This window comes from Nymphaea colorata, chromosome 8, assembly GCF_008831285.2.
Source record: "Nymphaea colorata isolate Beijing-Zhang1983 chromosome 8, ASM883128v2, whole genome shotgun sequence".
Lineage (NCBI taxonomy): Eukaryota > Viridiplantae > Streptophyta > Magnoliopsida > Nymphaeales > Nymphaeaceae > Nymphaea > Nymphaea colorata.
In genome coordinates this window covers 9,734,753-9,758,540 of record NC_045145.1, presented here as the reverse complement: position 1 = coordinate 9,758,540, position 23,788 = coordinate 9,734,753, and the positions used below count along the sequence as shown (strand labels likewise).

At 38.3% G+C, this 23,788-nt stretch overlaps 1 long non-coding RNA gene across 3 annotated transcripts; it reads right to left on the bottom strand.

The window, feature by feature from the left end:
* Positions 1-1,478: 1,478 nt before the first annotated feature.
* Positions 1,479-12,799, bottom strand: LOC116259691 (uncharacterized). Of its 3 annotated transcripts, none has more exons than XR_007574066.1 (7): positions 9,412-12,799; positions 3,490-5,878; positions 2,771-3,403; positions 2,596-2,633; positions 2,390-2,518; positions 2,116-2,263; positions 1,479-1,970 (listed from the first exon to the last, which is right to left on the bottom strand). It is a non-coding gene; the product is annotated as an uncharacterized LOC116259691 (long non-coding RNA). The 3 variants fall into 3 exon arrangements; XR_007574065.1 differs by having other exon boundaries at positions 1,479-1,973; positions 2,771-3,392; XR_004173961.2 differs by having other exon boundaries at positions 2,771-3,392.
* Positions 12,800-23,788: the final 10,989 nt, after the last annotated feature.

Here is a 23,788-nt window from a genome sequence, read left to right as displayed (position 1 = left end):
CTCAAACATGAAATTCTTTTTCCTTTCTTGTGATTTTTTCCAGTGGCTCAGGCAATATATTCACGATCGCCCATGTTTGATCACATGTATGGAATTCTTACAATTGATGTTCTGCCGAAGTTGAATGTTCACATGTTTGGTTGAACGTGGAGGTAAGGCTTTACTTGTGGCACTAAAGTTTCACTCTGTTTTGTCTACATTATGATGGGTTTCTTTCTAGCTGGTTACAATTTTCCTTTTGGGTTGTCTTAACAATTCTCCATGTGTAACAGTGTTTCACTTGCTAATAGTTGTTGTTGTTTAAAAAGTAGAGAAGAGGGAGAAGAAGAAAACGTGAGGAGGAAATAGAGTAAGGAGCTGATGACCTATTAAGGCTGCTCCATTTCCTTTAAATAATAATAATTAGGGTTATGTTTAACCTTTTACATAAAGAGTTCAACAAAACTTTAAAATTCAGAAAGCTACCTAATACTAAAATTTCAAAATACAGAAAACCTTAAATGCAAAAACAGTAAGTTTTCTCAACGCTCCCCCTCAAGCTGGAGCATAGATGTCTATCATGCTCAGCTTGTTGCAACATTTCATGAAATCAGATATAGGAAGAGTTTCGGTAAATGTATCTACAGTTTGATCTTCTGAAACAATATATTCAGTAGAAATAATTCCTGCTTGAACCAAGTCTCTAATGTAATGACAATCAACTTCGATATGCTTGGTTTGTTCGTGGAAAACCAGATTATTTGCTATATAAGTAGTCACTTTATTATCACATTGCATTTTTATAGGCAATTCTATCTGTATTCCAAGACATTCTAGCATGGCCCTCACCCAAGTGATTTCAGTGGCAGTTTGGGCCATGGCTCGGTATTCTGACTCTGCACTTGACTGAGCAACAACAACTTGCTTTTTACTTCTCCAAGAGACTAAGTTACCACCAACAAAGATACAAAATCTCGAAGTGGACTTTCTGTTATCAATAGAGCCGGCATAATCTGCATCAGAATAAGTTTCTATCTAAAGTGAAGAACTTCTTCTAAATAATAGACCCTTTCCAGAAGAACCTTTTAGAAATTTCAATAATAGCATAGCTGCATCCCAATGGGCTTTTTTTGGCTTATCCATAAACTGGCTTAGTTTTCCCATAACAAAGGATATATCAGGTCTAGTAATGGTTACATATAAGGCTGCACACAAGCCGAGCCGAGCTCGAGCTTGCCCAGCTCGAGCTCGACTCAGCTCAAAGAGCTCAAACTCGACTTGAACTCGAGTCGAGCTCCCAAACATAAGCTCGAGCTTGACTCGATTATACAAAGTCGAGCTCGAGCTGGACTCGCTTATCTCACTTAACTCGTTTAGTTTAGGTGTGAACTTCTTTAGTGTTAACTTGTTTAACTCGTTTAGGCGTAATTTAACTTGTTAACTTGTTTAACAAAACTTATGGCAATAAGTGTAGACAATACATGTAAACACTTGGTGAAACAATGTAATTTATGTAAATGCATTCACTTGAGAGATGCATACAGCAACTAAGAGTTAATAATATAAGTGCAAGTAGGTTGTACCATTCATATGGAAATAGAGGAGGCTTTGACATGACATAGCCAAGACTCCAAACAGCTTCAGACAATGGTTGGCAAAGTAAAACTCTCCATTCACTATTGGAGGCTTTGACATGGATTTTGATAGGCCAAACAACAAGATTACAAAGATGCTTTACACATCTTTGAAAACTTTGAGCCACTGCTGTCATGAACTGGAGCATCAGGGTGCATAGAGCTCAATTCTTCAATATGAAGCTTCTTGGCATTAGTCCTTGGTGATAGTCCATGACTTGGGCTTGCCTTGATAATAGAATTTGATTGGAAAGAATGCGAGATACTGATAGCTGAAAATCTGCGTCACTGGCATATTTTCTTCCTGATCTGTTAGCTTTTGCTCCTTTGGCTTCATTTTCAGCAACCTGCCTCTGTCTGCTGCACGCAGTTGATGACATAAATCGAGGGACAGAAACAAAAACATTTCTAGTTATGGATTTAGCAAAAGCTTTAGGACTCTCAAAAAGTTCACTAGGAACAAATAGGGGACATGTTGGAGACCCTGTTTGATCTTCATTACCATTTGACAGTGACAATATCCTTTTCTTTTCTTCCAGTTTGCTTTCAATGCTTTGGATATGGTCTCTTGTCACTTGGCAATCTTTCTCTGCACTTCTCATCTCCTGATCAAGTTCTGCAATCTTCATTTGCCTCAAATTTTTTAACTCCTGAGAGAAACAAAAACCTATTTGTCTAAGGACCATAAGTTATATAATGGCAAAAAAAGCAAGAGTTATTTGATCTTCCTACAAAAGAAAAAATGGTAATCAAAGAAAAGTTATCCCCATAATCACCACAGGGTATTCCTTGTGGCAATCTATGCTCCTTGCCCTCTGCCCAAAATTCATAGAACATATGGTCTCATTGATGTCATCTTCCTATGGGCTTTATATGAATGACCATGAGAGCCTTTGAATCCAGTCCTACATCCAAAACACTTTCGTGAGAATGGTGAACTCGTGAAAGCAAAAAACATGCTAATGAAACCCTACTAAAATACCAAGTGAATCTTTAAGTACTTGAGTCAGCTTGATGTTCCTGCATATGGTAAAAAAAATTTAGTGAAAAACATCATATACATGTAAATGAACTGTAATATTAACGAAATATTATCAAGTCTAAATTGAAGACTGTGATCACAACAAATGGGAGATAAATATGCCAAAGAAATTTACCTATATGGAACATGAAAAACTGAAATAAAGTTTCTCTTCTTGTTCTTGGCCAGCACAACTACACCCTTACGCCTGAATTTCCCACAATGATATCAGTATGAGAATCCCACTGCCAAATTCATATCAAACCAGATTCAAACCATGTCTAGATTTGAGAGTTCTCAGAAGAAGACCAATTCCTACTAGATATTTGATCATTGCACATCTGCCTAACCTTCTCCCTTAGCAACATCAGTGAAATTAGCAATGCCACCTCCAATTATAAGAGCCCGTTTATGTCCATCAGGATCAACAGTTATCCCATAGTGCCATTGAGCCTAATTGCCTAATACCAAAAATTTTCTGCAATATACTGATATTTTGTGCAATATACTGATATTCTGCCACTTGAAACTTATAGTATTTGCATATCAAAATAAAATTGTTAGCATAAAAGAAATCAATATTGACAGTGTTCCAAAGAAATTCAGCTGATATTGTTGTCATCAAGGTAAAGTCAAACATCTAAGAACAAAACAACTACTAAACTTAGAATAATACCTGATATTTTGTTAGTTGCTAGTGCATAATATGTTTGAAATGATGTTGAATCATGTCATGCTATCTCATCTTCAACAACACCCTACAAAAAAACTAACAATAATTGATCAATAGACAACTTCTATGACATATAAGCACAAATAAACATGATAAACTTTGATATACTGTTTAGGACGTACCTTTCGCAATACCGGTACAAAATTCATAGGGTCGCCATACTGTTTTATCCAATCACCTGCACAAATTAATTCTTCTACTGTCTTTGGACTCAATGAACTCCTACATTCATCCACAACTCAACCTCCAGTACTAAAAGCATATTCAAAGGCAACTGTGGTAATAGGAATACATAATATATCTCGTGCCATATGTGATAAAATGGGGTATTTCAATTCTTTATCTTTCCACCAAATCAATACATCAAACAAATCATAAGTGGTAGCATCATATTTCAACAATCTATCTTCTAAATACATATCAAGCTCAGACTTTGGAGCTTGAAAAGGAACATTGTCTGCTTTGATTAAAAACCTAAAAATTCTTACACTTGATCTATTGGAGTTCCTACATGATGAGTCAATTCCTCTCATAGAAGTAGTAGCATCACATTCAACATCTTTATTTAAACCTTCAATTTTTGCAACATAGCTGTTATAAAGCTCTTGCATTGTATTTCTTACTAATGTCATCTGATATTCCTTTTCTTCTATTTAACTAAAAGTCTTTGAAAAGACAAAGTCTTTTAAACTAAACTTTATTCTTGGATCTAATATAGAAGCAATAGCCATCAACATATTGCAAAAACTCCAATACTTATCAAATTTTTCTTTCATTTTGGATGCCATTCTCTTCATAAAGCTGCAACCATTTACAACTTTTTCTTGTAATAATTCTTGAACCCCCCAAATTTCTAAGAAAAATAGGTTTGCTGTAGGATACTTGGACCGTGAAAAAAGCACAGAAACATTATAAAATGCTTCAAGAAAAGTACATATTTTTTGTACTCTCTCCCATTCATCTGCATCCAACAACCAAGTAAAACCAGCATCTTTCATAACGTATCTATCAAAAACATGTATGTACATAAGTGCAACCTTCAACATCAAATAAGTAGAATTCCATCGAGTTGCAACATCTAGAACCAACTTCTTTTGACCACAAATTTTAAATTCATCTACTATAACTTGAAAGTTGTGAATTCTTGATGGAGAACATTTTACATATTTGACTGCCTCCCTAATCTTACCAAGTTCATCTTTAATAGCAAACAAACCATCTTGCACCATTAGATTTAATATATGTGCACAACAACGGACATGAAAAAAATTATGGCCTTGGTATAGATTTACAGCACTTTTCTCTAAAATTTCTTCCAATGTTCTTACAAGAATATCATTAGAAGAAGCATTGTCAACTGTAATGGGGATGATCTTCTTTTTTATTTCTCATTCTTGAAACAAACAGACTTTTTTTAGCACTTCATTCATAAATCCATATATTTCAAGCCATTGATGCCACAAGAAACACCGTGATCAAAGTTCTCACTAGTATAATCCCCTTGTGGGACTATGGGACGTCCAAAAATTAGCTTCATGAATATTTGGTCAAAATAAGTCAAGCAACTACTACATAACCAACCATTCTCCATATTGATGCACAAGTATGTGTTTAACAAACAAAAAGGAGAAAAGAGATAAGTATTATTAGCTACTTTACCAAGGTAATTTCTCAAACTATAGCAAATAACTCAAGAATGATATGATGAAATGACTTCAATCAAGATAACAAAGGGTTGGTAAGCATGGGTTGACAGCAAGAAAAATTGCATATATGAAATAGAAAGTGTAGCTAACCTCACTCAGTTGTTGCTTTGGCTTCCCTCTGGTAAAGGCAGCCTGCCTTGCAGACTTCTAAAGGTTTTTATCAAGACAGAAATATATGAAATAAAAAGTGTAGCTAACCTCACTCAGTTGTTGCTTTGGCTTCCCTCTGGTAAAGGCAGCCTGCCTTGCAGACTTCTAAAGGTTTTTATCAAGACGGAAAATCAAGATGGGAATAGATTTCACCCTAAACCGGTGAACCGGTTTCAGGAACCGGTTTATACGATTCACTGATTCAGTTGATAGTGAGTCAAGTCGAGTTTAAAAGAGTCGAGTTCTTGCAACTCGAACTCGACTTGTTTAACATTTCGAGTTGAAGGGTGAGCTCCAACTCGACTCATTTATAAATGAGTCGAGCTCAAGTCGAGCTTTATCGGGCGAGTTCGAGTCGAGCTCGAGTTGGCTCGACTCGTTGTGCAGCCCTAGTTACATATAGTAGCTTTCCAATCAGAGACCGATATGATTTGCTATCAACAGGTTCAGTTTTATCATCATATAAGTGAATACGAGAATTCATAGGAATAGATGTCGGTTTAGTTCCAGTCATACCTGTCTCTTGTAGCAAATCAAGAACATATTTTCTTTGGGAAAGGACTAGACCTTCTTTACTTCTTGCTACTTCTATCCCCAAGAAGTAGATTTCATCTCTCTCATGGCCTCCACCAATCTTCCTCCCAGTCGATAGGTCCTGAAATACACAAGTACCCGGGTCAAAAATAACTCGACAATTCATCTCTTTAGTTAGTTTGCTTACAGATAACAAGTTCTTTGGGAATTCAAGAATATATAGCACATCATGAACATGCAAAGATGGAGAGAGATGAACATCTCCATGCCCTTCTACCGGAGATAGCCTTTCATCTGCCAATCAAACACGCTGTAAGGAATTAAATTTCTATATGTTTGAAATATTAGTATCTCCACAAAAGTGTTTAGATGCTCCAGAATCAATTATCCAACAACCATTAGAAGAGGTTCTACCTACAGAATATGCTGAATTTGTGATAGAAGTGGATGTCGATGTGGTAGAAGGCGTAGTATTTGATCGATGCTCCATAATTAAATCAAGTTCGGCCAGACTTAGATTAAGAGATGCAACATCTACAGAAGCAATTGCGTGTTTCGCCTTAGGAACAATACTAATAGACTGTGTGTTTGGAGCAAAAGTGGATGAGGATGTCACAGTAGAGGATGTGGATGAGTTAGGCTTACCTACTTTGTTCCAACACCTATCCTCTAAGTGGTCAAGACGACCACAATATGTACATTGGAGTCTTCCACGTCCTCCTGGACCTCAGCATCTTCCTCTACCACGGGAAGAGTATAGTCCACTTCGTCCTCCTCCAAATGAGGCAAGAGCAGATGGTTGTGAGTTGTTTGAGGATGGAGGAAAAGTAACAGCCAATCTGTTTAGCCTGTTAAAGTCCTCATAAGATCAGGAAAATCTGGTCCTATAAGCATTTGAGCCTTGGCTGCAGAATAATCGGATGATAGTCCAACAAGAAATTTAACAACAATCATTTGCTCCATGTGAGATTTGAGACAATGTTTACAAGGCGGTTTTAAGGAATTCATCTTTTCATAAGTGAACTTCAGCTTTGTAAAGTATTCAGTTAAATCCATGTCACCTTGCTGCATTTGTAACAATTCTTGTTGAACCTATAAAATTTTGTTGATGTTCTTGTCTTGAGAGGATGTCTACCGAAGAGAATTCGACATATCTTAAGCTGTATTATAATAACAAAGCCCTGCAGCAATGTGGGGCTAAGTGATATTCATAAGCCAGCACTGATTATATTGTTTTCTTCCTCCCACCGTGCGTATTTACCAATCTTTTCAACTAGTTCATCTTCTTCCAATATATATTTCTTTCTATGTCCAATGTCTAACAACATGAAGGTTCTAGCCCATACATCGTAGTTGGCTCAATCAAGTTTGATAGTATATCCAAAAGAAAAGGGATTTGAGAAGGCTTTGTACTCAACACTAGCCTCTATTTGCTGATTTCCAGATTCAGTTCTATCATGTTGTAAAGATTTATTGGCAGCCATCATAAAACCTTGAAAATAGAAGAATATGAAAGTCCATGATAGACTGAATATTGACTAATACAATATCAAATTAATCTCCAACAAGGAAGAATATCCCTACAGTCGTTGTTTCTGCAGCCCCATGACAAACCCATAGACTGTCAACACACAATAGATTGTAGAATAATGGATGGAAAAACTCTGCACGACAGACTAAGCTTCTGTTGTATTGCAAATAAAGTCTTCTTCTACCAAGCAGCCACCAAAGATTGACAAGAAAAATGATGGACATCAAATACTAGGAAACCAACTAACTGAAAACGGATATACAATTTTGCAATGTTGCAATAGGCTTGAATAATCAGCACCAACTATCATGCAGGTATAAGGAAATTTGGTCCAACAGCAGAGTACTTAAAAAAAAAATTACCAGATCTGGCTGACAACGTCAACTTAAAAAAAATCATGCCAGACCAATATATCTTTGCTGCTCTGGTAGACTTGTAAACTGCAGCCTCAACAGAAACGTAAACCATACTGCTTGAGTGATGTATTTAGACGTCCATCCATCTTGAAGACCACTTAACTATACTGCAGCCACATCAACTTCAACAAGGCATCGATCTAGGGTTTTGAAATTTTTTTGAGAAAACCCTAGATCAAGCCCAACAAACACGACCCAACTGTTGTGCTCAAAACAGCAAGTAGAGTAGAGGAATGGGAAGATGATCGGTATGAAAAAGGAGTGGAGATGGGGATGAAGGGAAGCAGATCAGTCCTAAGAAGGAACACGCTCTGATACCATGTTGTTTAAAGAGGTAGAGAAAAGGGAGTAGAAGAAAACGTGAGGAGGAAAAAGAGTAAGGAGCTGATGACCTGTTACGGCTGCTCCCTTTCCTTTAAATAATAATAATTAGGGTTATGTTTAACCCTTTGCATAAAGAGTTCAACAAAACTTTAAAATTCAGAAAGCTACCTAATACTAAAATTCCAAAATACAGAAAACCTCAAATGCAAAAACAGTAAGTTTTCTCAACAATTGTCATGCTACATGTTGAACTATCTTGAGGCCTTTGAAGAGTATATTGTTTAAATTTAGGTAGATAATTTTGATGGCATCCATGTTTATATCTCATTCTGTAGATTGGTGCTTTTCTTTTTTTCAATCATGTAACTAAGACTATGTAAGGTTAATAATGTTTCAATTCTTCTTCTCTTTCAGCATGATATCTTCTTTACAGAGCATAAATTGAACATGACAGCATATATTCTTACTATATCAAAGAACATAACAAAATTGAACATGACAGCATATATTCTTACTATATCAAAGAACATAACAATTGATTACGTTTCATCTCCTGAAGTGGGTTCTCTGAGGATATTGCACTGAGTTTTAATGGGAGCAAGACCAAGCTAATCTTAACCTTTCGAGATTCAGCATCAATTGATCATCTACTAAACTATCCTATAACACTTATTTGAAGAACTTGACATTTTTTAAGACATTTGCTTCTGGAATTCTAGTGCCAAAAAGTTATATATGCCCACTGGTGCAGATCGGTATCTATTTCCTCATACATCTCTTGTATTAGATGCTCATGCTGCAGGATTGATAGTCTTTGCATCTGGTTTTGCAAATGAGAATGCTTTAAGCTACAATTACATGTACGATCCTGTGGTTGAATACCTGTCCTACGTCTAAAGTACAGATTTCTCTGTTGATGGTGTACTGTCAGATTTCCCTGTAACTGCAGAAGTAGCAATAGGTAAGATTTGATTGCCCCCTTTATTTGTTTGTCTAATGGCTAGATATGAATATCTTTTGATACCTCATCACATTTTCTTAAAAAAGTTTCTACGGTATCTGCAAAATCCCTATTCTTAGAAGATTTGATAAAAGCGAAAACCTCAACGCAAGGTTGGTAATTGCCTTCAGTTGTGTAATAATTCAGTCTTATAAGAAGATAACTGCAATATACATGTGTTTATGTAACTTGTTCATCTTTACTTATCATAATTTTCCAGCTGGTTGTGATGAGGATAATGTTTCTTTATTTTTTTAATAAGAGATCGTTTCTGTCAACTATTTTCTACCTAATACAGCATGAATCTGTGAGTTTTCATCATCTTATATAAAAATTTGTGAAGAGCTCAACATGAATAGTTTATGGGACAGAAGAGTTACAACCTTCCTGCTCAAAAACTTCCTCCAAGTTGGCATGAGACAGGACTCCCAAGAATGGCAAACCTCCTGTTGGGTTATTGGAATATGTGTGCCTTAGCTTTCTTGTTCTATAGTTGAAAATCTGCTGTTGAGGCCTGCATTTGGATTTGATGCAAAATTTGCCAGCTCTAGAAGACGAGGTAACAACAAGTGGGTAGTACTTTGAAGCAGTCAGTCTAGGAACTCCATTATTTAGTCTGGTTAAATGATTTGAGCAACTCTTGTACCAGTTTAGGTCGGTCCCATCTGGTAGCTTTTTATTGGAAGGTATCCTTTTGCCATAAACCTTTTCCTTTCCTTGAGATATCTCAAATTCCTCAATAGATAGTGCATGAAGTTTGTCGTCAAATATCTTCAAAAATGCCTCCAGCCTCTCATCAAGCAGTCTAGGGTCCTCCACAGTGGACTGAATAATAAACTGCAGTCCTTGAATTCCAGAGTCATTCTTCTGCATTAGTATCGCAATGTAACCAAGCTGCTCAACAGTACAGGGCTGATGGAACGCTGGCTGCTTTGCAACAAGAACAATGGAGCTGAGGCTTTGTATGTAGTACCAAAACATCTGGATCAACCTGAAGATAGAATAATAGTGCAGAATTCTCATTATCTTGGTTAAGGTAATGAACGGGGTAGAAATGGCTTCTTGCAGTCTGAAGTTTGACAATTCTATTTGTCAAGAACTGTGAAGCAAACAGAGTCTTGCATATCTGTTCTGGAATATAAAACGATAACTTCTCAATATCAATAACCAAGGTCTCTGCTTCACTAGGTCCAATGTTACCTTCAGCAGAAAACTCAAAAAATGTTGTGGAGAGCAAGAGATAAGAAAATTTTGAGAGGTCTTCAGCTACAAGATGAACAAGAGCTTCAAGTTTCTCACTCCCAGGCCATGGATTGTCCTCCAATATTAGAGAGGAATAGTACATTGCCTGCTGATATGGCTGTCTAAACTTGAAGTTTTCATACTCCTTTACCATGCTTTCCTTGAGTACAGAATTTTTTTCTAGTTTTACTTCAAATTGAGCAACTTTTTCAATTATTGCATCCAGAAATAGCTTAATTTTTTGGTTGCATCCAAACACAGTCAACTGGAACCCAAAAATCAGATTGAGATATCTTGTACATCAAACTAGCAACTTGTGCATCATAAGTATAATCATTCAAGTAATCCATCAATAAACGTGTGAAAATGTCAGCGACAACTTCTGCATCAGAAGAATGGTGTGACCAAGGACAGCTGAAATCTATCTTGACAAAAGCCTTCAGAGTGCAGAACAAGGCATCCGGTTTGTACCACAATCTTGGAAAAGAAGTTTTTCTTAGCAAAAATGGATATTTGGCTTGTTGTAGTGTTGCACTTCCTTGATTGCTAAATCAGTGGGAACAAATAAATTTGGTGCAGAAAAATGAGGTTCCTCATTAGAGGATGCATTTATCCATTTCTATACAATGGCATCAGTTATTTTCTCAACAGAAAATTCATTTTGGTACCACGACTCCATATCTATGTGGCCTTTAAATTTCTTTGATTCTCAACAGATCCTGAGATTATTTGGAGTGAGATCCTTTAGTATCATGTAGATGGTGTCTGGACAGAACTTATAAGGAAGTGTTGATCCTACAAGGCAATCATGTGGTGCATAGAGCATAGCATCCGAGCATATCTCAGTGAATGTATGCTCGATGGTCGAACAACCACTGTCGCCATGAAGGAATTCTGACAAAAGTCCCAAAACGGATTTGATGATAGGCAAACCCCTCTGTTTTATTGCAATCCAAATGTCCAACGTTCCCACTAGAGTATGCCTCGTCTCTATTTCTAATTTCTCCGCAACTGCCTCCTTGGTCTTGATTTCTAAGGCAGCTCTCTTTGAAAGCCTACAACTGCCCCCTTCAAGTCCATCATGCTTAAACTGTCATGCTCCCTCCTCAAGAACCCTCTCTCATTCCATCTCAGGAGTCCCAGTCTGGTTGAAGGTGATAAAACCTGAGCAAGTATGAGAAGGGAAAATAGACATACCTCAGATGGCCAACTTCATCTGCTGTTGGACCCTTACTTTGACCAATTTTTGGATCATCGGTAGTTCTGCGGCCCAAAGCCAAGTCAACTAATTGTCTTCTTTGTTCTGAGAATCCTTGTTTGCTCCTTTCATTGGAAGGATGGGCATCGTCAAAGGGTCGACAATCACTTTCGGAGCTTCTTGTATACTTTGATTTTTAGTGGGTTGCAAAGCTCCACATGTGCCCAAGGCAACATCTTCTGAAGCTAAGTCATTGTTACCTTCCACAAGAGGATGAGGGCGAGGGCTTGGCATCTGTATTTTGTTCTTAGTCGAGTATATCTTTTATTCCTCAAGCTCATTGGCCGACCTTTCTATGTGTCAACCCTAGAACGGTTCGGCACTACCTGCCCAAATCCCACCCTCAATGATGTTGGCTGCCATGGTTCGGCTCCAAGAGGTTCTCTGCCGCTAGTCCTTACTCTGTCAGCACCTCGTTCAAATCCGCATAGAAGACTCCATCTGCGATGAACTTTCGTTTCTTGCTTATCTGAGACACCATCCTAGAGCCATCGTGAAGTGGCACAGGGACTTCGTCTCCTGATGTGAAGCCGTTATTACCTTTAATAAGAAGATGAGAGCTAGGGTTCAACCACGGTTTTTTGTTGTCAATCGAGTGACCATGTTTGCCATACCAGGAGGGTTTCTCTGGCTGCCTTAGTATGTTTGGCCACATTTTCTTCTCGTCACTACCCTTCTCGCTACACCCCCTCTCTCCCTGCCTTCCGATAGGCACTCCATGCTTAACGCCTCCTTGGTTCGCCTTTTCCATATATAAAGAACCATAACTATCATTCAAGATTCAACACATCCATTGACAACCTAGCATAGCAACCCAGTTGTTGCCAATGAAAAGATAATTTTGAATAGTCATATGCTGAATGAACTTGTTCCTTTCTGCATCCAACATGCTGCACGATAGCATCTGGAATTATTGGTGAAACAGGAATATTATGCTGCCAACGGTTGGCAACAAAATGACCTGGAAATGAAGCTTCTCTACCATCTGGATTGTGTTGCATGACTGATTAGCTACCGCATCCTCTCCCTTGGCTACAAGCATGGTCTCTGCAACAACGACCATCGATGCATCGTCCATGTTAAGCGTTCTCATAGGAAACTAAAAAGCGGGTGTTGCATCTTTCCTGGTTGTAACTGCTCAGATGCTTTGGAGACCTTATGGAGCAACTCTTGCAACAGCTCCTTAATAATGAATGTCTTGACCTAATCGTCTGAAATTTTTGGTCGATGTCAAGCATCTGTTGATTGATCCTATTAAAAGAATCTTTTAATTTCACCTTCCATCGATTTATCCAACCCAATTGCTCTGCAACGACCTCCATAGGCATCAGGTTGTCGTGGGAGACCCTCCCAATTCCATTATTTAAGCCATTTTTTGGGTCAGCCTAATAGACCTGACCTTGACCCGATTCTAGAACCAAAACCCGGACACTAACAATGATTTTCTACCTAATACAGCATGAATCTGTGAGTTTTTATCATCTTATATAAAAATTTGTGAAGAGCTCAACATGAATACTTCATGGGACAGAAGAGTTACAACCTTTTGAAAACACAGCTGCTATAATTAGAAGGCTACAAAATGATACCTACAGTTGTACAATCTGCCATTCATTATATCATTATGCGTAAAGTAAAACATGCTTTAGATCAAAGTATCAACAAAAAAAATACATAAATAAATAAATCTTCACTTCTATTTCATGAAGTTCTTGGCGCAAGTTGATCCATTATCTTTCGGCCAATCTAAAGCTCATCTAAGGATGAAATGCCTTAACTGCCTTAACCAATAAACAAAATATTACTCTTTGAGGTGACAGGACATGCTTAGGAGATAAACTTCTCTAGTGCAACTATTCTTACGTATGCATGTGCGCGTCTCATACTTGTGATGTCAGCTTAGCAAATGACAGTAGTTCCTATTGGAGTATAATATGCAGTTGCGCTCATAAGCAGTTTTTTATAGTTTAGATTATTGGTTGAAGGCATGTTATGCTTACTAGCATCTTCAAGGCTCGTTGGATTCAACGGACCGGTACATAATAAATATTGCCAAAAGGGCTTAATTGTGCAAGCTGCATAATCTTGTGAACATCATCCAATTCCAGCAGATAATATTTTTTGTCGTTTTAAGATAGGCTATGTTGTCTTTTATGAGTTGTCATCTCGTTACATCCCTAACATTTCAAACTTGGTGCTTCAGATTGCTTCAGTAAGGCTTCAAATCGTTCCTCTGTCCTAGGTAAGCATCAATTTGTTTTGATAATAAGTAACAACATTTTTAATCTTTTATGACCATACAGTTTATAATAGATATTATGTGTCAATTTTATCGCCATGGTGATTTCTCATGGACCCATGGTTTAGTCTTATGCATATTACTCATATATTTTTTGATACTTCAGAAAAACCTTTGGTCATGTCCTTTCTGGGATCCAGCGGAATATGTGCTGGCTGCACTGATCTTGCATATCAACAAGCTATATACGATGGAGCTGATATCCTTGATTGCCCAGTTCAAATGACAAAGGATGGAGTTCCTATATGCTTAAATACTATTGATCTTGTGCCTAGCACAACAGTTTCTACATCAAAGTTTGGTTCTCTTTCGAAACCATTCCAGAGATTCAGCAACAAGATGGAGTCTTTACCTTCGACCTCACATGCACCTTAAGACGTAAGTAATAGCTTGTTGAAAAATATTTAAGTTCTAGAGTTACTACTTACTACATAACTAAAAGAAATGGTAATAGTAAGTAAATCGCCATTGACCCACTTTCTTTTTACTTGAGAATAAGAACCTTTGACACTCATGAATCTGAAGCATTTTCCAATAAGTAGAGGCCTCACTGTAGATTTTGCTCTATGCCATGGTTATTTGATTCCCTAGCCTGTCTCTATTTCAAGCTGAATACATTTACTGCAACGTAACAACTATAAACTCTGATGAGCCATCTGCATATAGAATGTGGGTGCTTGCATATACACACAAAAATGACATAGATGGCTCACTAATTGTCTGAAGTAGTAAGAACCTATTTTTTGGTTCTTTGTAGTGCAATAATTATCACATGCTCAGTGTCAAGTCATTTTTCTCTCACAATATCCTCAATTTTAAGTTTTGACATCCATCTTGTTGCAGTTTAATTTCTCAACTATCTTCTAAAAACTTAGCTGCTAACCTTGTACTTTGGTGGGAAAGCTTTCATGTTGTAAAAATGATGGAAAAAGTAGGTGGTTTGTTAAATGTCTTATTTCAGTTCCCAATTCTTGCAGCGGTAATAGAAAGTCCATATGGTTCTCAAGGTCTTTTCCTCGATCCACGTTATGCTAATGCTGGGAATTTTATGACCTTAACAAGAATTTTTGGCTTTCACAAAAAATCAGCCTATTACTGGGGTCCTGATTGACATTCAGGTGCGTGAAGTCTGATACTCTGAATTCCTTTTGATCAGATAATGCACTATGCATTTAAATCCAAATATGAGTTGATTGAAGACTTGTTTGCATTTACTCATTAGACCCATGAAGCCTTTCTGCTTTATATCCTTAACTTGTATGTATTGTTATCCAATAACTAATAGTATCTAAGGTGAACAAAGCTTTGCAGAAGTTCAAATGGTTACATGCATCTCAACCGAATTTTTTCCTAAGGTTCCATTAAATCCATTCTGCTTGCAGTTTTTGCCTCATTGATATGATGTATGTACATGTTGGCTCATGCACTGTGCACGCGTGATTCACGTAATGTAGAAAGTGGTACCTGAAATAATTTGTGAAATCAGATGCTGTGTTGACCACCACAGCCTTCAATCACCTGAAGGCTGAAAGAGAAGAAATAGAGAAGAGGTTCCCAAAAGAAATGGCAGCCAGAACATGAGGCAGGACCTAATTTCTTTTAAGTATTGTTATACAAAATAACAGGGAATTAAGAGTACATAACACAAAAGGTAAATAAAATCCTGCCATGATATATAATACTCTTGGTTATAGTTCACAACAGTGGATGTCATGGATTTGGATCCAACCCAGATCCTAATACTTCTTATCACCGTCCCTCAAGTTGTGCATGGTCTTCAAATACATGTAACATATTATTTACGGACTAAAATTGATGCTTTGTGATACTCATCACTGAACAAGTTAGAATGTGATGAGACTCGATCTCATTTTCTTCAACTTTGTTTGATATAGTGTCGATCCATTTTGTGTGTGACTATATACATGACTAAAGACAACATTGATAACATTCTCATTGTCACAAAATGAAAGTAGGAAACTCCTAGACCAGCTAACAAGTGCCTGCCATGTAGCTTCAGCTCTTCCAGCTGCCATAGACGTGTATTAGATCTCTGCGCTAAATCTCACAATAACTCTTCCTTTCTTGTTACTCCATGAGACCAGATTTTTCTAAGAAATATGCAATATCTATAGACAAATTTTTTTTCATCGGGATTTCACATCCAATATATACCAATGAAAGTATCAATTTCATGCTCCTTTGTCAGGCTAAGTTCTTTCATTAACCAGGCTATCTCTCCCAAAATATTGTTAAAATTCTCTCACAATATTGACATGACAAGTTCTTAGCTCCCATAAATTGAACTACTAGGCTAATGAAATAACTAATATCTGGCTTAGTGAAGGTAACATATTGAAGCATCCCAACAGTGCATTGACATCTAGTTGAATCATCCTTTGAGCTTAGACTTTGGTGTAAAGTATTAGGAATGCTTAGGGGATTGCAATCTATCATTACTGTCCTGTTCAGTGGATCAAGAGTGTATTTGTGCTACATAAGAGTTAGAAGATCACCTTTCTTACTTCAGCCCCAAGTAAATGTCTTATATTTCCAAGATCTTTCATCTTGAAGTTTTGCATCAACAACTTCTTCATTTTCTGAGTATGACTGTCTGAATTTCGTGTGATGATTATGTCATAGTCATACACATACATAAGCAGAAAATTAGCAACATATTTATCTTCAAAGATGAAAGGGACTAGTCAAGGAAGAATCTGAAAAAACCATAACTTTTTATTTTAGGAGAAAGATTTTCAAACAAAGGACGAGAGGCTTGCTATATGGGGAAATTGAAATACATTGGGAAAAAGCAAGCAGTTAAATGCTCTGACAGAAAATTTGTACAGTCCTCATAAATATTTACAGACTTTTGATTTGTCCTCTTCTTCGACTGGTATTTTGCTTTCCATATGTTTATCATTGTGGCAAAGTATATCAAATGGAAACATAAAATTGTCATTGTTTACTTGATTTTGGTTACTCTGCTTGCTATATAAGAGGTTGGTAGATGGTTTCTTCGAGTCACTCCTTTCATAGATTTAATTCTCTAGCTGAAAACGCATGCCCTAGGCTTTCCTTGTAAATTTTTTGTATAGTGTCCAAATAGCAGTAGTGCAATAGTTCTTATGGCCGAGGGACACGGGCTCTTCAAAAAGTCACTGCATCCAAGTTGTTAAACAGAAGTTGCTACGCCCAAGATGATACGACTCTGGTGCAGGTGTGGTTGTGGCTTGGTTGTGGTGATTACCAGTTCACTTTCTTTTTTCTTGCATTATTGGTAGAATCATAGCTTGTTACTTGTTAATTTTGTTGTCGGTGGACAATTGTACACACACACACACACACACATGTGCATGTGCACCTACATCTGTGCATGTGCACCTGCATCCACCCCTACATCCTACACCCGTGTGATGTGGCCTAATGTATTTCATGCCTATTTTTTCCTTCTGGTATCCACACCATCCTGTTGTATGATAAATGTGTTTGGTTGGTGCTTTTGCCTGAATCACTCAGACACCGCTTGTGTCATGCATGAGACATAATGCCCAGTAGATGTACATGCTGGACACATGGGCTTACATTGTGGAAATCAAAGTGCTTTCATAAAGAGGGCTATCATTGTCCCATACAAGTGAACAGGCTTACCAATATGTTTTTTTTTTTTTCTGCAGAATGCTGCCTACCTTGCACAAAACCAAGGCCTCGACATAGTGAATAGTGTAATCAAAGCTCTGGATAGTGCTGGTTACAACAACCAAACCAAGCAAAGGGTGATGATCCAATCCGTGGATAGTGCGGTGCTGATTAAGTTAAAAGAATCAACCAATTACACACTTGTCTACAAGGTTACTCGTTCCATTAGCAGCATCCTACCTTCTGCTATCCAGGAGATTAAAAAGTTTGCAAGTGCTGTGTACATAAGGAAGCAATCAGTGTTCACACTTAATAATGGTTTCACATCAGGATTAATGAGTGTCGTTAAGAATATCACTTCTGCAAACTTGACTGCATATGTATATGACTTGAGAAATGAGTTTACCTCTCTCTATGAAGACTTTTTCTCTGAACCAAACACACAAGCTGGTGCATATCTTAAACAGGTTTGGGTGGCCTCAGCACTGGATTTCCAGCTACTGCAAAGGCATACTTGAGTAAGTTTCTCTACTTCCACTGGTGGTGCTTTTCTTATGATTTCTTTGAAATGTTCAGGACCTGAAAACTTCTTTTCATGATCCCAACGAACTTATTAAGAAACCTGTTACGTAACGTGGTCTCTTTACCAGTTTCAGATAACTAACAGGTGTTGTTCTCCATTGCAAACAATGCCTGTTATGATCTTCAAAATGTACCATCTTACAAGCGACCTCTAGTACCTGGTGGGCTTCTGTCTAGGCCTGGGCATCGGGACGGGATGGGCCGGCCCGTCAGGCCGCTCAGCCTGGGTCTCGGCCCGGCCCGTCGGGCCACTCAGCCCGACCTGGACCAGGCCCGCCCTCCCGACCGCCTTTCCCCCTCCTCTACCACCTTTCCCCCATCCTGGCGCCCTCCCGACCCCCTTTCCCCCCGCCCTCCCGTCGCCCGGTAGAAGGAGGGGGAGCGACGTGGGAGATGGAGGAGGAGGCGGAGCGGCGAGGGAGACAGAGGAGGAGGGAGAGGGGGAGCGGGAGCAGAGAGGGAGAGGGAGAGGGGGAGTGGGAGCAGAGAGGGAGAGAGAGAGGGGGAGTAGAGAGGGAGAGGGAGAGGGAGAGGGGGAGCGGGAGCGGAGAGGGAGATGGGAAGGGGGAAGGAGAGCGGGAGCGGAGAGGGAGACGGGAAGGGGGAGGGAGAGCGGGAGCGGAGAGGGAGACGGGAAGGGGGAGGGAGAGCGGGAGCGGAGAGGGAGAGGGGGAGAGGAGGGCGGGAGCCGGGCCGGGCCGGCCTATCGGAGTGGGAGCAGAGAGGGAGAGAGAGAGGGGGAGTAGAGAGGGAGAGGGGGAGCGGGAGCGGAGAGGGAGATGGGAAGGGGGAAGGAGAGCAGGAGCGGAGAGGGACACGGGAAGGGGGAGGGAGAGCGGGAGCGGAGAGGGAGACGGGAAGGGGGAGGGAGAGCGGGAGCGGAGAGGGAGAGGGGGAGCGGAGGGCGGGAGCCGGGCCGGCCTATCGGGCCCGGGCCCCGCCCGGGCCAGGTTTTTCCCGGCCCGGACCCGGGTCCGATCAGGCCAGCCCGGCGGCGGCCCAGCCCAACGCCCAGGCTTACTTCTGTCTTCTCTTTTTTCAAATCCCCCGCCCACATCAGCTCCATATGCATCTCTTACAAATGTAACACAACAAGCCCTGGCCCCTGTCATGCAGAAACCGCCGAACACCACTGCGCCATCTTCTGCACCTCCACCACAGCCTCCGAGCAATGCCTCAGAAATCTTGTCATATAGCACCATTTTCTATGTTCGCATGCTGTTGTTGTTCAGCCTCCTGTTACATGCTTAGAATATAACTGGCTTGACGTTCTTGAGTGTTTACAGCGAAAACCCTCCTTTCATTTCCTCTTGCAGGTGGTGAGATACTATTGAAGCATATTAAATTATATGAAATTAATTGTTTAGAGTTGTTCTCTTGCTTTCAAAGGATGACTTCTGTAAAGAATAATTGAACTTCTTGAATTGTATTTACTCTCTCTCTCTCTCTCTCTATATATATATATATATATGAGGACGACTTCTGTAAAGAATAATTGAACTTCTTGAATTGTATTTACTCTCTCTCTCTCTCTCTCTCTCTCTATATATATATATATATATATATATATATATATATATATATATATATATATATATATATATATATATATATATATATATATATATATATATATATATATATATATATATATAGAGAGAGAGAGAGAGAGAGAGAGAGAGAGGATACAGTGAAGTTTGAAGTCATGTCTAGCCATCTAATGGCTTGCGCTCTCAATTGTGCTAATTCATCTATGCGGTGGGCACCAAACGCGGATTCAACTCTTGCCAGATTCTTAATAACACAATTTATATTGGATCTTCATATGGTTGCCTTTTGGCCATAATCGTTAAAAACATGTCACACTTTTGGCGTGTTTGAAAGGTGGAGAGAGTATGAGACGAGCATCTATACTCGCTTCCACTCAAACACGATGAAGGGCGTCATATACATATTTTTATCATAATTTGCCTCTGTTTCTTGTCGCACTTTTCGTGCCTCGATTGCATGTGATAGATGCATGAAACAGCCCATTTGACACTCTTCACCACAAATTTAGCACATGTTTAGGGCATGTTGGATGGCTATCCAGGGTGTTCTTTACCTTGGATATTGAAATGGAGTTGGACCAGGGTATGTATGATGAGAAGTTGTCCAAGGTGTTCTTTATCTTGGATTGGTGAAAGTTGAACTCTTAGAATCCCCACGTAAAAAACTGAGAAGATGAACGTATCTGTGGTAGAATTTTGTCGCATTTGAAATTGAAAGGTTCTGTGCCAATTTTTAACCATAGTGGAAAACATTTCACCCATAAAAAAAAAACACCAAACTTTTTGATAAGGCGGCCACTTTCACTGTGACCTTACTTTTACTAAGGTCACTACATAAGTTCTTCCTCCTATAACTGTTTCTTAACTGTGATTAAAAATATGAATAAAGAGGATACTGACATTCATATCCTTCTCCATAAAAGGATGTAAACATTTTTCTACTTAGGCAACATGAATGAATAAAAACTTTAACAAGTTTTAAAAGACGAACTCGAACTGAGAAACTTGAAAGCTCTGTCCAATGGGTGTGTGTGTGCATGCACGCAAAATACTACAAAATTTTCTAAATGAAACCAACATTTAGATATGAGCAAGTGATATAAATAAAAACATTACATGTTAATGAACAATAACTCTTGAAAATAGAATGAAAGTTGAGTTGGAAACAAACTAAATCAAGTAAAAATAAGTAATTTGAATCAGTTTCAATCTAAAAAGTACCTACTTTACCATTCTGACATGATGACACAGGTATGAGGTTTTATTAAAGTACCCATGTGATTTAGCTTGAATGTTATCAGCTGCCAAAAGTAGGACTCATGTTTTTGAAAAATGTTAAGATTATGCTCAAATTACACCTATAAAATTTTAATTAGGAAGCTCAATTTTTTACTCTAATTCAAAATCGATCACTTTTTCATTTCGACATATAAGATTTTTCAAATGTTGTCAAATATCGGTTCAATGTCCTATTAGTTTGTCAGGTAATATGACATATCAGCTAAAACGCCGTGCCAACTATTTTTTCTTTTACAGATAGAAAATGAACATATTATGTAATATTACAAAGCTGGCATGCTCACATCAAAATTATGGTCATAAATAACAAAAAATAATGGAAAAATAGGAAAAATTCTAAAATAGCAAAAAGGGAAAACAATACCACCTCAAACCAACACTTCGATTGACCTTTTACTTCTATAAGTAAAAATGGGAAGTTTTTTGTTTCATAAAACTTTTGAACGTATGCCCTGGTTTGGTTAATTTACAAAATATTCCCCTTTTAAGAAATTTGTTTAATAGAACAGTGAGGGAGGTTCTCAAACCGGTAGCGACTCATTATTCTCATAAATGTACAACGTCCCTTCTGCGTAGTGCCTGTCAGTTTTAGTCCCCTTTGGTGCCTCTTTAGCTCCCTTCCTACAATCCCATTCCCGCTTCTTCTTCCCATGTGTCCTTTTGCAGGAGAGATGCCCTTTGCACTCAAGTCCCTCACCTCACATGTTGTAGTTTGAAGGCAAGGTCACCATGTGGCAGCCAGAGAGCTTGTTTTTCGATTGTAGTGGTGGTGGTTGCTTTTGAGGTAGAAATGCAGATGCATGGATGAGCAATGTAGTCTGGCCTGGGCGTCGGGCTGGCCCGGCCCACTAAAAATCTGCCTGGTTTTTACCCAGACACTGGGCCAGCCCGCCATTAAATGGGCTGGGCCGGGCCAGGTATCAGACCAATATCATGCAGTGCAAGGCCCGGCCTGACCTGGCCTGTTCATTTGTAACTGCCTGACCTGGCCTGTTCATTTGTAACTGGTTAAGTGGGTCGGGTCGGGCAGGGGCAGGTCAGCTTAATTATGCATCGAGAAAGGAGAGCATGGCTTAATTTCTAAAAAACTTTGTGCATCACAATTTCTTTATAGCAAAAGGCAAATATTTGTTTGGCATTATGTCGTTTTTGTAAGAAATTTTCTGATTGTTAGGATTAGAGGTAATCTGTAAGGAGAGACGATGCATATGGGCTAAACTTTGGATGCCTAACTTTGACTATATATAGTATAACGTTAATATAAGAGTTTGAAATAGGCTAGAGTTCCAGACAACGTTGAAATAGGCTAAAGTTAAATTTGAAGAAAATATAATAGATCCAAGGTCTGACTTAACGTAAAGCTCACTTCAAATTCATTGGTTGAGAATTGTGAATTTAGGATCTCTATCTTCAGATCCATGGATCTGAAATACAATGACTACAAAATGAGATTGCCATTCATGCACTTTTCACCTAGAATCTAAAATCACAATAACTTACATCACCTTAGATCTCAAACATCTACCGAATCACACTAGATTTAATATGCCTAACAATTATGTGATGGGTGGGAAAAGATGTAAAAATTCTTTCATTGAACAATATCAAAAAGAAAAGAGAACAGAGTTAGCACAACCTACCTATTATGGAATATGGATGGCTAATGGGGAGAATCCCGATACCACTTCCTGCCTCATACATCTATTTAAGAACGTAAGACATTAAGGAAAACTAAAACAATTTCATTCTTATAATCTTGTTCAATCCAACCATACAAAAACTTTACTCTATGCCATCAAAATAAGCTGCTCACAGACTATCAGCTAAAAATATTAACATTCCAAATGCCAACATGAAAATAATAACATTAATACGAAGATTTTGTCGAAGACTTTATCTATATCGAAGAAATCACCAAGAGTTTCTATAGTTTTGCATATCTAAGAGTTTCAATAGTTTTATGAGTTGTTATAATCAACAAAGAAATCACCAAACACCAAGGCTTCCTCTTCATCAGGAAGGATATGACATGCAAAAGAGTTTCAGTAGTTAGTTCACAAATTACATAAATATGAAACACTACAAATTGAAAAGGATTTACCATGATAATCATGCATTCTGTCAGCCTCTCCCATCGGAATTTTTTTCATCATCATGAGAACTGTAACACATATCAATGTAAGCATAGAACTATGTTAATATCTACAACAAATTAGATTGAATGATGAACATCTTACACTTCACACAAGTTGCAATCATGTTCACACCCACTCCTTTCTCAAAGGGCGTCGAAATGCGAATCAGCAAAAATTTTTCAAAATTGAGGTTTTGAGGAAAATTTTTAAGAGAAAGGGATCTGCCTGTCGGTACGAGGTCCAACCATTCCTGCCACCTTTAACAGGGGAAATTGAACCAAAGATTAAGGATCATTTGGATCATGTACAAGTTATTGATGCAAATCCTATATGTTTATGCATTGAGATTTTGGATTCAAGAACCAAAGTGGTTTGTTGGATTCAAGAACCAAAGTTCATTTTGAATAAGTGATTTGAACTTGTTTTGAAAATGAATTCCTTTGATTTGAAGATTGGAGGGTTTTCAAATTGATTTAAAAACCTTTATTTTGGTGTCATTTGATTTGAAATCCACAATTCTTAAACATTTTGAAGATTTGAAATTGAGTTCTTTGTTGTGAACTCAAGGTGATTCATGAGTTGAAATGATGATCATCTTATGATCAAAACTGATTTTGAATTCTTCTTTTGCCAAATCATGTGATTTGGTTTAAGATATTTATAAACTTGTGATTTGGTTAGGTAGAGCTCATTCTTTTGATGAAACATAGATTCTAAATTGTTAGAAAACATGTTGTTTTCTAAACATATTTTAAC